The sequence below is a fragment of the Gavia stellata genome, chromosome 43 (genome assembly GCF_030936135.1).
Source record: "Gavia stellata isolate bGavSte3 chromosome 43, bGavSte3.hap2, whole genome shotgun sequence".
Lineage (NCBI taxonomy): Eukaryota > Metazoa > Chordata > Aves > Gaviiformes > Gaviidae > Gavia > Gavia stellata.
Genome location: NC_082636.1, coordinates 109,142 through 123,560, shown reverse-complemented (window position 1 = coordinate 123,560; position 14,419 = coordinate 109,142).

Below are 14,419 nucleotides of genomic sequence, written 5' to 3'. Positions count from 1 at the left end.
CCAGGGGCCACCCCAGGATCTGGCCCACGGCGTCCCCCGGGGCCACCAGGGTCTGGCCGAGGCCTCGCAGCGGCAGCGCTCCCAGCAGCTGGCCTGGGGGGGGGAGATGGGGTCAGGGTGTCTTCTCCGTCCCTCCATCCCTCCATCCATCTCCCCATCCCTCCATCCATCTCCCCATCCCTCCATCCATCTCCCCATCCCTTCTCTCCATCCGTTATCCCGTTTCTTTATCCGTATCTTCATTTCTGTTTCCATCCATCCATCCATCTTCGTGATTTCTCCATCCGTCTCTCCGTCCATCCATCTTTGATGGTTTCTCCATCTATTCCTCCATCCATCCGTCCATCTTTGGTTTTTCCATCACTCCATCTTCAGTGGTTTTTCCATCCATCTCTCCATCCATCCATCTTTATAGTTTCTCCATCCATCTCTCCATCCATCCATCTTCAATGGTTTGTCCGTCCATCCATCTCCAGGGTTTTTCCATCCATCTCTCCATCCATCCATCCATCTTTGATGGTTTCTCCATCTATCTTCAGTGGTTTCTCTATCCATTTTTCCATCCATCCATCCATCGTCATGGCTTCTCCATCCATCTTCATGGCTTCTCCCATCTCTCCATCCATCCGTCCATCTTCATGGTTTCTCCATCCATCTTTCCGTCTATCCATCTTCGATGGTTTCTCCATCCATCCATCTTTGATGGTTTCTCCATCCATCTTTCCATCCGTCCATCTTCATGGTTTCTCCATCCATCTTTCCGTCCATCTTCATGGTTTCTCCATCCATCTTTCTGTCTATCCATCTTCGATGGTTTCTCCATCCATCCATCTTTGATGGTTTCTCCATCCATCTTTCCGTCCATCTTCATGGTTTCTCCATCCATCTTCCATCTGTCCATCTTCGATGGTTTCTCCATCCATCTTTCCGTCCATCTTTATGGTTTCTCCATCCATCTTTCCATCCGTCCGTCTTCATGGTTTCTCCATCCATCTTTCCGTCCATCTTCATGGTTTCTCCATCCATCTTTCCGTCCATCTTCATGGTTTCTCCATCCATCTTCCATCTGTCCATCTTCATGGTTTCTCCATCCATCCATCTTTGATGGTTTCTCCATCCATCCATCTTCAGTGGTTTCTCCATCCATTTCTTCATTCATCTGTCCATCTTCATGGTTTCTCCATTCGTTTTTCCATCCATCCCTCCACCTTGGTTTCTCCATCCATCTGTCCATCTACATGGTTTCTCCATCCATCATCTCTCCATCTATCCGTCCATCTTCGATGGTTTCTTCAGCTATCCGTCTTCAATAGTTTCTTCATCCATCCATCATCCTCAGTGCTTTTCCAGCCATATTTCCAGGAACGGATGGATGGAGAAGCCGTTGAAGAAGCTCCTTCAGTTGTCCATCCGTCCGTTCATCCTTCTTCTGGGGTTCCATCCACCCAACCACCCAGCTGTCCTTCTCCAGTGGCTTCTTCATCTCCTCGGCCGTCCACCCATCCCCTCTACCTTCCATTCCTCCTCTAGTCACGCTTCCTCCGTCCCCGTCTCCCCGTCCCCGTCTCCCCATCCCCGTTGCGTTCCTTCACCTGGAGGTCCCCCCATCCCGTGTCCCCTCACCTGGAGGTCCCCCCATCCCTCGTCCCCATGGTGTCCCCTCACCTCCAAGCAGGTCCCGTGGCAGCAGCGTTCGGTGGGGGACACAGTTGTCACCGGGGCGGCAGCGAGAGTCCTCGGGGCACCACGGGGCTGTAGGTGATAGAGGGATTGGGTGGGGACGTGGGGACACGTGACAGGTCGGGGAGGGACAGACCACGGGGGACATCATGGAGGGGACGGGTAGAGAAGTCAGGGATGGAGAGAGAGCTGGAGAACATCAGGGATGGACACAGAGAGGTCACCATGGACACGTAGGGATGTCAGGGATGGACAGAGAGCTGGAGAACATCAGGGATGGACACAGGTCACCATGGACATGTAGGGATGTCAGGGATGGACAGAGAGCTGGAGAACATCAGGGATGGACACAGGTCACCATGGACACGTAGGGACGTCAGGGATGGACAGAGAGCTGGAGGACATCAGGGATGGACACAGAGAGGTCATCGTGGACACGTAGGGATGTCATGGATGGACAGAGAGCTGGAGAACATCAGGGATGGACAGAGAGGTCACCATGGACACGTAGGGATGTCATGGAGGGACAGAGAGCTGGAGGACATCAGGGATGGACACAGAGAGGTCATCGTGGACACGTAGGGATGTCATGGATGGACAGAGAGCTGGAGAACATCAGGGATGGACACAGAGAGGTCCCCATGGACACGTAGGGACGTCAGGGATGGACAGAGAGCTGGAGAACATCAGGGATGGACACAGAGAGGTCACCATGGACATGTAGAGACGTCAGGGATGGACAGAGAGCTGGAGAACATCAGGGATGGACACAGAGAGGTCACCATGGACACGTAGGGATGTCAGGGATGGACAGAGAGCTGGAGAACATCAGGGATGGACACAGAGAGGTCCCCATGGACACGTAGGGACGTCAGGGATGGACAGAGAGCTGGAGAACATCAGGGATGGACGCAGAGAGGTCACCATGGACATGTAGGGATGTCATGGATGGACAGAGAGCTGGAGAACATCAGGGATGGACGCAGAGAGGTCACCATGGACATGTAGGGATGTCATGGATGGACAGAGAGCTGGAGAACATCAGGGATGGACACAGAGAGGTCACCATGGACACGTAGGGATGTCATGGAGGGACAGAGAGCTGGAGAACGTCAGGGATGGACACAGGTCACCATGGACACGTAGGGACGTCACGGATGGACAGGTGGAGAACATCAGGGATGGACACAGAGGTCACCATGGACATGTAGGGATGTCATGGACAGAGAGCTGGAGAACATCAGGGATGGACACAGCCCCTCCAGAGGCCCCACGGCCCCACATCCACCTCCCACCCCCTGGTCCCCAACTCACGGCAGACGTTGGGGGTGCTCCAGGGTCCCACCCGAGCCCCGGCCTGGTGGCAGGCGGCCTCGTAGGCACCCAGGACCTCCTTGAGGACCTCTTTGTCCCCGGGGGCCTCGCAGAGCTCCCAGAGGCAGATGTCGAAGAAGATTCCGGGATGGACCACGGTGTGACAGTCCCCAAAGGGACCTCGGGGGGCTCGGAGGAGACCACAGAGCTTGGTGTGGACGAAGGCCCTCTTGGGGGGCTGGTGACAAGGGGGACACGCGGGTCCGGGGCAGGGCCGATGACACGTGGTGCCGGCGGTGGCCTTGTGGAGGTGGTCGTTATAGGGGTGGCCGTCGAAGTTGCCGCAGAGGCCGCAGGTGACGTTGCGGTAACGGGGGGAGACGGTGACGGCCACCGCGGCCCCGGGGCCGACGGCCACGCGGAGGCCCGAGTCGAGGAGGAGGAGGAGGGTGGTGGCACCTTGGGGTGTCACGCAGGCGGCCCCGCCCCGCGGGCAGAAGGGCAGCGGCACCTCGGCGCCGTCCACCTGCGTGGGGTGGGGTGGGGTGAGCGGGGGGACCTGGTTGGCTGCTCCGCCTGGTCCTCCACCCGGTTCCTTCTGGCCAGCAGTCCGTTTGTCCTCCAGCCATCCGTCCGTCCATCCAGCCATCCAACCTTCTCCATCCTTCCGACCTTCTCCAGCCATCTGTCCTTCCAACCTTCTCCATCCATCCATTCATCCGTCCAACCTTCTCCATCCCTCCATCCTTCCGACCTTCTCCAGCCATCTGTCCATCCTTCCATCCTTCTGTCTGTCCATCCATCTCCATCCATCTCCATCCATCTCCATCCTACATCCTTCATCCATCCATCCTTCCCATTCATCCAGCCAGTCGTCTTCTCCATCCATCCTTCTCCGTCTCATCCGTCCTTCTCCATCCATCCTTCTCCGTCTCATCCGTCCTTCTCCATCCATCCTTCTCCGTCTCATCCATTCTTCTCCATCCATCCTCCATCCATCCTTCTCCATCCATCCTTCCCCGTCTCGTATGTCCTCCGTCTCATCTGTCCTTGTCCATCTCATCCATCCATCCTCCATCTTGTCCATCCTTCTCCATCCATCCTCCATCTCGTCCATCCTTCTCCATCCGTCCTTCCCCATCTTGTCCTTCTCCATCCATCTCATCCGTCCTTCTCCATCCCGTCCTTCTCCATCCATCTTTCTCCATCTCATCCATCTTTCTCCATCTCATCGTTCTCCATCTCATCCGTCCTTCTCCATCCCCTCCATCCTTCTCCATCTATCCACCCATCCATCTTCTCCATCTCCCCCATCCTTCTCCATCCGTCCTTCCCCATCTCATCCGTCCTTCCCCATCTCATCCGTCCTTCCCCATCTACCCACCCATCCATCTTCTCCATCTCCCCCATCCTTCTCCATCCATCCTTCCCCATCTCATCCGTCCTTCCCCATCTCATCCGTCCTTCTCCGTCCATCCTCCATCTCATTCGTCCTCCTCCATCTCATTCGTCCTCCTCCATCCCATCCTTCTCCGTCCTTCTCCATCTCGTCCTTCTCCATCCCCTCCGTCCTTCTCCATCCATCTTCTCTATCTGTCCTCTGTCCGTCCTTCCCCATCTCGTCTGTCCATCCTTCTCCATCCCTCCTTCTCCATCCATCCTCCATCTCATCCGTCCTTCCCCATCTCGTCCTTCTCCATCCATCTCATCCGTCCTTCTCCATCTCATCCGTCCTTCTCCATCCATCTTTCTCCATCTCATCCGTCCTTCTCCGTCCCCTCCATCCATCCATCCCCCCTTCCTTCTCCATCCCCCCTTCCTTCTCCACCCCATCCCTTCCTTCTCCACCCCATCCTTCTCCACCCCACACCATCCTTCACCCCACCCCATCCTTCACCCCACCCCATCCTTCACCCCATCCCTTCCTTCTCCACCCCATCCTTCTCCACCCCACCCCATCCCTTCCTTCTCCACCCCATCCCTTCCTTCTCCACCCCATCCCTTCCTTCTCCACCCATCCCATCCTTCTCCATCCCATCCTTCTCCATCCCATCCTTCTCCATCCCATCCTTCTCCATCCCATCCTTCTCCATCCCATCCCATTCTTCTCCATCCCATCCTTCTCCATCCCATCCTTCTCCATCCCATCCTTCTCCATCCCATCCTTCTCCACCCCATCCTTCTCCACCCCATCCTTCTCCACCCCATCCCATCCTTCTCCATCCCATCCTCTCCACCCCTTCCTTCTCCATCCCACCCCTTCCTTCTCCATCCCATCCCATCCTTCTCCACCCCATCCCATCCTTCTCCACCCCATCCCATCCTTCTCCATCCCATCCCATCCTTCTCCACCCACCCCATCCTTCTCCACCCCACCCCATCCTTCTCCACCCCATCCTTCTCCACCCCATCCTTCTCCACCCCATCCTTCTCCACCCCATCCTTCTCCACCCCATCCTTCTCCACCCCATCCCATCCTTCTCCACCCCATCCTTCTCCACCCCACCCCATCCTTCTCCACCCCACCCCATCCTTCTCCACCCCACCCCATCCTTCTCCACCCCATCCCATCCTTCTCCATCCCATCCCTCTCCACCCCATCCCATCCCTCTCCACCCCATCCCATCCTTCTCCATCCCATCCTTCTCCACCCCATCCCATCCTTCTCCCTCCCATCCCTCTCCACCCCATCCCATCCTTCTCCACCCCACCCCATCCTTCTCCATCCCATCCTTCTCCACCCCATCCCATCCTTCTCCATCCCATCCCTCTCCACCCCATCCCATCCTTCTCCATCCCATCCCTCTCCACCCCATCCCATCCCTCTCCACCCCATCCCATCCTTCTCCCTCCCATCCCTCTCCACCCCATCCCATCCTTCTCCCTCCCATCCCTCTCCACCCCATCCCATCCCTCTCCACCCCATCCCATCCTTCTCCACCCCACCCCATCCTTCTCCATCCCATCCTTCTCCATCCCATCCTTCTCCACCCCATCCTTCTCCACCCCACCCCATCCTTCTCCACCCCATCCTTCTCCACCCCATCCTTCTCCACCCCATCCCATCCTTCTCCACCCCATCCCATCCTTCTCCACCCCATCCCATCCTTCTCCACCCCATCCCATCCTTCTCCATCCCATCCCATCCTTCTCCATCCCATCCCATCCTTCTCCACCCCATCCCATCCTTCTCCATCCCATCCTTCTCCATCCCATCCCATCCTTCTCCACCCCATCCCATCCTTCTCCATCCCTTCCTTCTCCGCCCCATCCCTTCCTTCTCCGCCCCATCCCTTCCTTCTCCGCCCCATCCCATCCTTCTCCACCCATCCCATCCTTCTCCACCCATCCCATCCTTCTCCACCCATCCCATCCTTCTCCATCCCATCCTTCTCCACCCCATCCTTCTCCACCCCACCCCATCCTTCTCCACCCCATCCTTCTCCACCCCATCCCATCCTTCTCCATCCCACCCCATCCTTCTCCACCCCATCCTTCTCCACCCCATCCCATCCTTCTCCACCCCATCCCATCCTTCTCCACCCCATCCCATCCTTCTCCACCCCATCCCATCCTTCTCCACCCCATCCCATCCTTCTCCATCCCATCCCATCCTTCTCCACCCCATCCCATCCTTCTCCATCCCATCCTTCTCCATCCCATCCCATCCTTCTCCACCCCATCCCATCCTTCTCCACCCCATCCCATCCTTCTCCACCCCATCCTTCTCCATCCCATCCCATCCTTCTCCACCCCATCCTTCTCCATCCCATCCCATCCTTCTCCACCCCATCCTTCTCCGCCCCATCCCTTCCTTCTCCGCCCCATCCCTTCCTTCTCCGCCCCATCCCATCCTTCTCCACCCCATCCTTCTCCACCCCATCCTTCTCCACCCATCCCATCCTTCTCCACCCATCCCATCCTTCTCCATCCCATCCTTCTCCATCCCATCCTTCTCCACCCCATCCTTCTCCACCCCACCCCATCCTTCTCCACCCCATCCTTCTCCACCCCATCCCATCCTTCTCCATCCCACCCCATCCTTCTCCACCCCATCCTTCTCCACCCCATCCTTCTCCACCCCATCCTTCTCCACCCCATCCTTCTCCACCCCATCCTTCTCCATCCCATCCTTCTCCACCCCATCCTTCTCCACCCCACCCCATCCTTCTCCACCCCATCCTTCTCCACCCCATCCCATCCTTCTCCACCCCATCCCATCCTTCTCCACCCCATCCCATCCTTCTCCATCCCACCCCATCCTTCTCCACCCCATCCTTCTCCACCCCATCCTTCTCCACCCCATCCTTCTCCACCCCATCCTTCTCCATCCCATCCTTCTCCATCCCACCCCATCCTTCTCCATCCCATCCTTCTCCATCCCATCCTTCTCCACCCCACCCCATCCTTCTCCACCCCACCCCATCCTTCACCCCACCCCATCCTTCACCCCATCCCTTCCTTCTCCACCCCATCCTTCTCCACCCCACCCCATCCTTCTCCATCCCATCCCATCCCTTCCTTCTCCACCCCATCCCTTCCTTCTCCACCCCATCCCTTCCTTCTCCACCCATCCCATCCTTCTCCATCCCATCCTTCTCCATCCCATCCTTCTCCACCCATCCCATCCTTCTCCATCCCATCCTTCTCCATCCCATCCTTCTCCATCCCATCCTTCTCCATCCCATCCTTCTCCACCCCATCCTTCTCCACCCCATCCCATCCTTCTCCATCCCATCCTCTCCACCCCTTCCTTCTCCATCCCATCCTTCTCCACCCCATCCTTCTCCACCCCATCCTTCTCCACCCCACCCCATCCTTCTCCATCCCATCCCATCCTTCTCCACCCCATCCCATCCTTCTCCATCCCATCCTTCTCCATCCCATCCTCTCCACCCCATCCTTCTCCACCCCATCCCATCCTTCTCCACCCCATCCCATCCTTCTCCATCCCATCCTTCTCCATCCCATCCTCTCCACCCCATCCTTCTCCACCCCATCCTTCTCCACCCCATCCCATCCTTCTCCACCCCATCCTTCTCCACCCCATCCCATCCTTCTCCATCCCATCCTTCTCCACCCCATCCTTCTCCACCCCATCCCATCCTTCTCCATCCCATCCTTCTCCATCCCATCCTCTCCACCCCATCCTTCTCCACCCCATCCTTCTCCACCCCATCCCATCCTTCTCCATCCCATCCTTCTCCACCCCATCCCATCCTTCTCCATCCCATCCTCTCCACCCCATCCTTCTCCACCCCATCCTTCTCCACCCCATCCCATCCTTCTCCACCCCATCCTTCTCCACCCCATCCCATCCTTCTCCATCCCATCCTTCTCCACCCCATCCTTCTCCACCCCATCCCATCCTTCTCCATCCCATCCTTCTCCATCCCATCCTCTCCACCCCATCCTTCTCCACCCCATCCTTCTCCACCCCATCCCATCCTTCTCCATCCCATCCTTCTCCACCCCATCCCATCCTTCTCCATCCCATCCTCTCCACCCCATCCTTCTCCACCCCATCCTTCTCCACCCCATCCCATCCTTCTCCACCCCATCCTTCTCCACCCCATCCTTCTCCACCCCATCCTTCTCCACCCCATCCCATCCTTCTCCACCCCATCCCATCCTTCTCCACCCCATCCTTCTCCACCCCATCCCATCCTTCTCCATCCCATCCTTCTCCACCCATCGCCCCCTTCCTCCCCCCAACCCCCTCACCTCCACCACACCGGGGCGCCCTCCCCGCAGCACCCAACTCCGCTGCTCCACGCTGACGGTCACCTTCCGCCTCTCGGGGCCACCCCGGGGTGCCTCGGTGACGGTGACGGCGAAGGCGGGTTGGACGCCACCGCCGCCGCAGCTCCGCGTCACCACGTAGGAGCAGTTGTCCCCACCCGCCGCCACCGCCGCTCCGTCGAAGGTCCTGTAGTGCCGGGTCCCCACCGCCCGGCAGGTCCCCGGGGTGCCGCCGGCACCCCACGCCCTCTCCCACGCCGCCGAGCACCCCTGGGTGCCCCCGGCACCGGGGGGGGAGACGCAGCCCTCCCGGCACCCTTGGGTGCAGCTAGGGGTGCAGGTGGCGTAGCGGGTGCCCGCTGGGCAGTTGGGTGCTGGGGGGGGGGGGAGAAAGATATTGGGGGTGGGGTCCTGCCTGGGTGCCCTCCAGGGTGCCTGGGTGCTCTTCAGGGTGCCCAGGTCCTTCCTGGGTGCTCTATGGGGCTGGCCCCACCCGGACGCCTGGGTCCTTGGGTGCTCTATGGGGCTGGTCCCACCCAGACGCCTGGGTGCCTGGGTGCTCTATGGGGCTGGTCCCACCCGGACGCCTGGGTCCCTGGGTGCTCTGTGGGGCTGGTCCCACCCGGACGCCTGGGTCCCTGGGTGCTCTATGGGGCTGGTCCCACCCGGACGCCTGGGTCCCTGGGTGCTGTGTGGGGCTGGTCCCACCCGGACACCTGGGTCCCTGGGTGCTCTGTGGGGCTGGTCCCACCCGGACGCCTGGGTCCCTGGGTGCTCTATGGGGCTGGTCCCACCCGGACGCCTGGGTCCCTGGGTGCTCTATGGGGCTGGTCCCACCCGGACGCCTGGGTCCCTGGGTGCTCTATGGGGCTGGTCCCACCCGGACACCTGGGTCCCTGGGTGCTGTGTGGGGCTGGTCCCACCCGGACGCCTGGGTGCCTGGGTGCTCTATGGGGCTGGTCCCACCCTGACGCCTGGGTGCCTGGGTGCTCTATGGGGCTGGTCCCACCCAGACGCCTGGGTCCCTGGGTGCTCTGTGGGGCTGGTCCCACCCGGACGCCTGGGTCCTTGGGTGCTCCATGGGGCTGGTCCCACCCAGACGCCTGGGTCCCTGGGTGCTCCGTGGGGCTGGTCCCACCGGGACGCCTGGGTCCCTGGGTGCTCTATGGGGCTGGTCCCACCCGGACGCCTGGGTCCCTGGGTGCTGTGTGGGGCTGGTCCCACCCGGACGCCTGGGTCCCTGGGTGCTCTATGGGGCTGGTCCCACCCTGACGCCTGGGTGCTCTGTGGGGCTGGTCCCACCCGGACGCCTGGGTCCTTGGGTGCTCTATGGGGCTGGTCCCACCCTGACGCCTGGGTCCCTGGGTGCTCTATGGGGCTGGTCCCACCCGGACGCCTGGGTCCCTGGGTGCTCTATGGGGCTGGTCCCACCCAGACGCCTGAGTGCCTGGGTGCTCTATGGGGCTGGTCCCACCCGGACGCCTGGGTCCCTGGGTGCTCTATGGGGCTGGTCCCACCCGGACGCCTGGGTCCCTGGGTGCTCCGTGGGGCTGGTCCCACCCAGACGCCTGGGTCCCTGGGTGCTCTATGGGGCTGGTCCCACCCGGACGCCTGGGTCCCTGGGTGCTCTATGGGGCTGGTCCCACCCAGACGCCTGGGTGCCTGGGTGCTCTATGGGGCTGGTCCCACCCGGACGCCTGGGTCCCTGGGAGCTCTATGGGGCTGGTCCCACCCAGACGCCTGGGTCCCTGGGTGCTGTGTGGGGCTGGTCCCACCCAGACGCCTGGGTCCCTGGGTGCTCTATGGGGCTGGTCCCACCCAGACGCCTGGGTCCCTGGGTGCTCTTCAGGGTGCCCAGGTCCTTCCTGGGTGCTCTGTGGGGCTGGCCCCACCCGGACGCCTGGGTCCCTGGGTGCTCAATGGGGCTGGTCCCACCCGGACGCCTGGGTGCCTGGGTGCTCTATGGGGCTGGTCCCACCCGGACACCTGGGTGCCTGGGTGCTCTATGGGGCTGGTCCCACCCGGACGCCTGGGTCCCTGGGTGCTCTATGGGGCTGGTCCCACCCGGACGCCTGGGTGCCTGGGTGCTCCGTGGGGCTGGTCCCACCCAGACGCCTGGGTCCCTGGGTGCTCTATGGGGCTGGTCCCACCCGGACGCCTGGGTCCCTGGGTGCTCTTCAGGGTGCCCAGGTCCTTCCTGGGTGCTCTATGGGGCTGGTCCCACCCGGACACCTGGGTCCCTGGGTGCTCTATGGGGCTGGTCCCACCCAGACGCCTGGGTGCCTGGGTGCTCTATGGGGCTGGTCCCACCCGGACGCCTGGGTCCCTGGGTGCTCTGTGGGGCTGGTCCCACCCGGACGCCTGGGTGCCTGGGTGCTCTATGGGGCTGGTCCCACCCTGACGCCTGGGTGCCTGGGTGCTCTATGGGGCTGGTCCCACCCTGACGCCTGGGTGCCTGGGTGCTCTATGGGGCTGGTCCCACCCTGACGCCTGGGTGCTCTGTGGGGCTGGTCCCACCCGGACGCCTGGGTCCTTGGGTGCTCTATGGGGCTGGTCCCACCCGGACGCCTGGGTCCCTGGGTGCTCTGTGGGGCTGGCCCCACCCGGACGCCTGGGTCCTTGGGTGCTCTATGGGGCTGGTCCCACCCGGACGCCTGGGTGCCTGGGTGCTCTATGGGGCTGGTCCCACCCAGACGCCTGGGTCCCTGGGTGCTCTATGGGGCTGGTCCCACCCGGACGCCTGGGTCCCTGGGTGCTCTATGGGGCTGGTCCCACCCTGACGCCTGGGTCCCTGGGTGCTCTATGGGGCTGGTCCCACCCGGACGCCTGGGTCCCTGGGTGCTCTATGGGGCTGGTCCCACCCTGACGCCTGGGTCCCTGGGTGCTCTATGGGGCTGGTCCCACCCGGACGCCTGGGTGTCTGGGTGCTCTATGGGGCTGGTCCCACCCGGACGCCTGGGTCCTTGGGTGCTCTATGGGGCTGGTCCCACCCGGACGCCTGGGTCCCTGGGTGCTCTATGGGGCTGGTCCCACCCGGACACCTGGGTCCCTGGGTGCTCTATGGGGCTGGTCCCACCCAGACGCCTGGGTGCCTGGGTGCTCTATGGGGCTGGTCCCACCCGGACGCCTGGGTGCCTGGGTGCTCTATGGGGCTGGTCCCACCCGGACGCCTGGGTCCCTGGGTGCTCTATGGGGCTGGTCCCACCCGGACGCCTGGGTCCCTGGGTGCTCTATGGGGCTGGTCCCACCCGGACGCCTGGGTCCCTGGGTGCTCTTCAGGGTGCCCAGGTCCTTCCTGGGTGCTCTATGGGGCTGGTCCCACCCGGACACCTGGGTCCCTGGGTGCTCTATGGGGCTGGTCCCACCCAGACGCCTGGGTCCCTGGGTGCTCTATGGGGCTAGTCCCACCCTGACGCCTGGGTGCTCTATGGGGCTGGTCCCACCCGGACGCCTGGGTGCCTGGGTGCTCTATGGGGCTGGTCCCACCCGGACACCTGGGTCCCTGGGTGCTCTATGGGGCTGGTCCCACCCAGACGCCTGGGTGCCTGGGTGCTCTATGGGGCTGGTCCCACCCGGACGCCTGGGTCCTTGGGTGCTCTATGGGGCTGGTCCCACCCGGACGCCTGGGTCCCTGGGTGCTCTGTGGGGCTGGCCCCACCCGGACGCCTGGGTCCTTGGGTGCTCTATGGGGCTGGTCCCACCCGGACGCCTGGGTCCCTGGGTGCTCTATGGGGCTGGTCCCACCCTGACGCCTGGGTGCTCTATGGGGCTGGTCCCACCCTGACGCCTGGGTGCTCTGTGGGGCTGGTCCCACCCGGACGCCTGGGTCCTTGGGTGCTCTATGGGGCTGGTCCCACCCGGACGCCTGGGTCCCTGGGTGCTCTGTGGGGCTGGCCCCACCCGGACGCCTGGGTCCTTGGGTGCTCTATGGGGCTGGTCCCACCCGGACGCCTGGGTGCCTGGGTGCTCTATGGGGCTGGTCCCACCCAGACGCCTGGGTCCCTGGGTGCTCTATGGGGCTGGTCCCACCCGGACGCCTGGGTCCCTGGGTGCTCTATGGGGCTGGTCCCACCCTGACGCCTGGGTCCCTGGGTGCTGTGTGGGGCTGGTCCCACCCGGACGCCTGGGTGCCTGGGTGCTCTATGGGGCTGGTCCCACCCAGACGCCTGGGTCCCTGGGTGCTCTATGGGGCTGGTCCCACCCTGACGCCTGGGTCCCTGGGTGCTCTATGGGGCTGGTCCCACCCGGACGCCTGGGTGTCTGGGTGCTCTATGGGGCTGGTCCCACCCGGACGCCTGGGTCCTTGGGTGCTCTATGGGGCTGGTCCCACCCGGACGCCTGGGTCCCTGGGTGCTCTATGGGGCTGGTCCCACCCGGACACCTGGGTCCCTGGGTGCTCTATGGGGCTGGTCCCACCCAGACGCCTGGGTGCCTGGGTGCTCTATGGGGCTGGTCCCACCCGGACGCCTGGGTGCCTGGGTGCTCTATGGGGCTGGTCCCACCCGGACGCCTGGGTCCCTGGGTGCTCTATGGGGCTGGTCCCACCCGGACGCCTGGGTGCCTGGGTGCTCTATGGGGCTGGTCCCACCCGGACGCCTGGGTCCCTGGGTGCTCTATGGGGCTGGTCCCACCCGGACGCCTGGGTCCCTGGGTGCTCTTCAGGGTGCCCAGGTCCTTCCTGGGTGCTCTATGGGGCTGGTCCCACCCGGACACCTGGGTCCCTGGGTGCTCTATGGGGCTGGTCCCACCCAGACGCCTGGGTCCCTGGGTGCTCTATGGGGCTGGCCCCACCCGGACGCCTGGGTGCCTGGGTGCTCTATGGGGCTGGTCCCACCCGGACGCCTGGGTCCCTGGGTGCTGTGTGGGGCTGGTCCCACCCGGACGCCTGGGTCCCTGGGTGCTCTATGGGGCTGGTCCCACCCAGACGCCTGGGTCCCTGGGTGCTCTATGGGGCTAGTCCCACCCTGACGCCTGGGTGCTCTATGGGGCTGGTCCCACCCGGACGCCTGGGTGCTCTGTGGGGCTGGTCCCACCCGGACGCCTGGGTGCCTGGGTGCTCTATGGGGCTGGTCCCACCCGGACACCTGGGTCCCTGGGTGCTCTATGGGGCTGGTCCCACCCAGACGCCTGGGTGCCTGGGTGCTCTATGGGGCTGGTCCCACCCGGACGCCTGGGTCCTTGGGTGCTCTATGGGGCTGGTCCCACCCGGACGCCTGGGTCCCTGGGTGCTCTGTGGGGCTGGCCCCACCCGGACGCCTGGGTCCTTGGGTGCTCTATGGGGCTGGTCCCACCCGGACGCCTGGGTCCCTGGGTGCTGTGTGGGGCTGGTCCCACCCGGACGCCTGGGTCCCTGGGTGCTCTATGGGGCTGGTCCCACCCTGACGCCTGGGTGCTCTGTGGGGCTGGTCCCACCCGGACGCCTGGGTCCTTGGGTGCTCTATGGGGCTGGTCCCACCCTGACGCCTGGGTCCCTGGGTGCTCTATGGGGCTGGTCCCACCCGGACGCCTGGGTCCCTGGGTGCTCTATGGGGCTGGTCCCACCCAGACGCCTGAGTGCCTGGGTGCTCTATGGGGCTGGTCCCACCCGGACGCCTGGGTCCCTGGGTGCTCTATGGGGCTGGTCCCACCCGGACGCCTGGGTCCCTGGGTGCTCTATGGGGCTGGTCCCACCCTGATGCCTGGG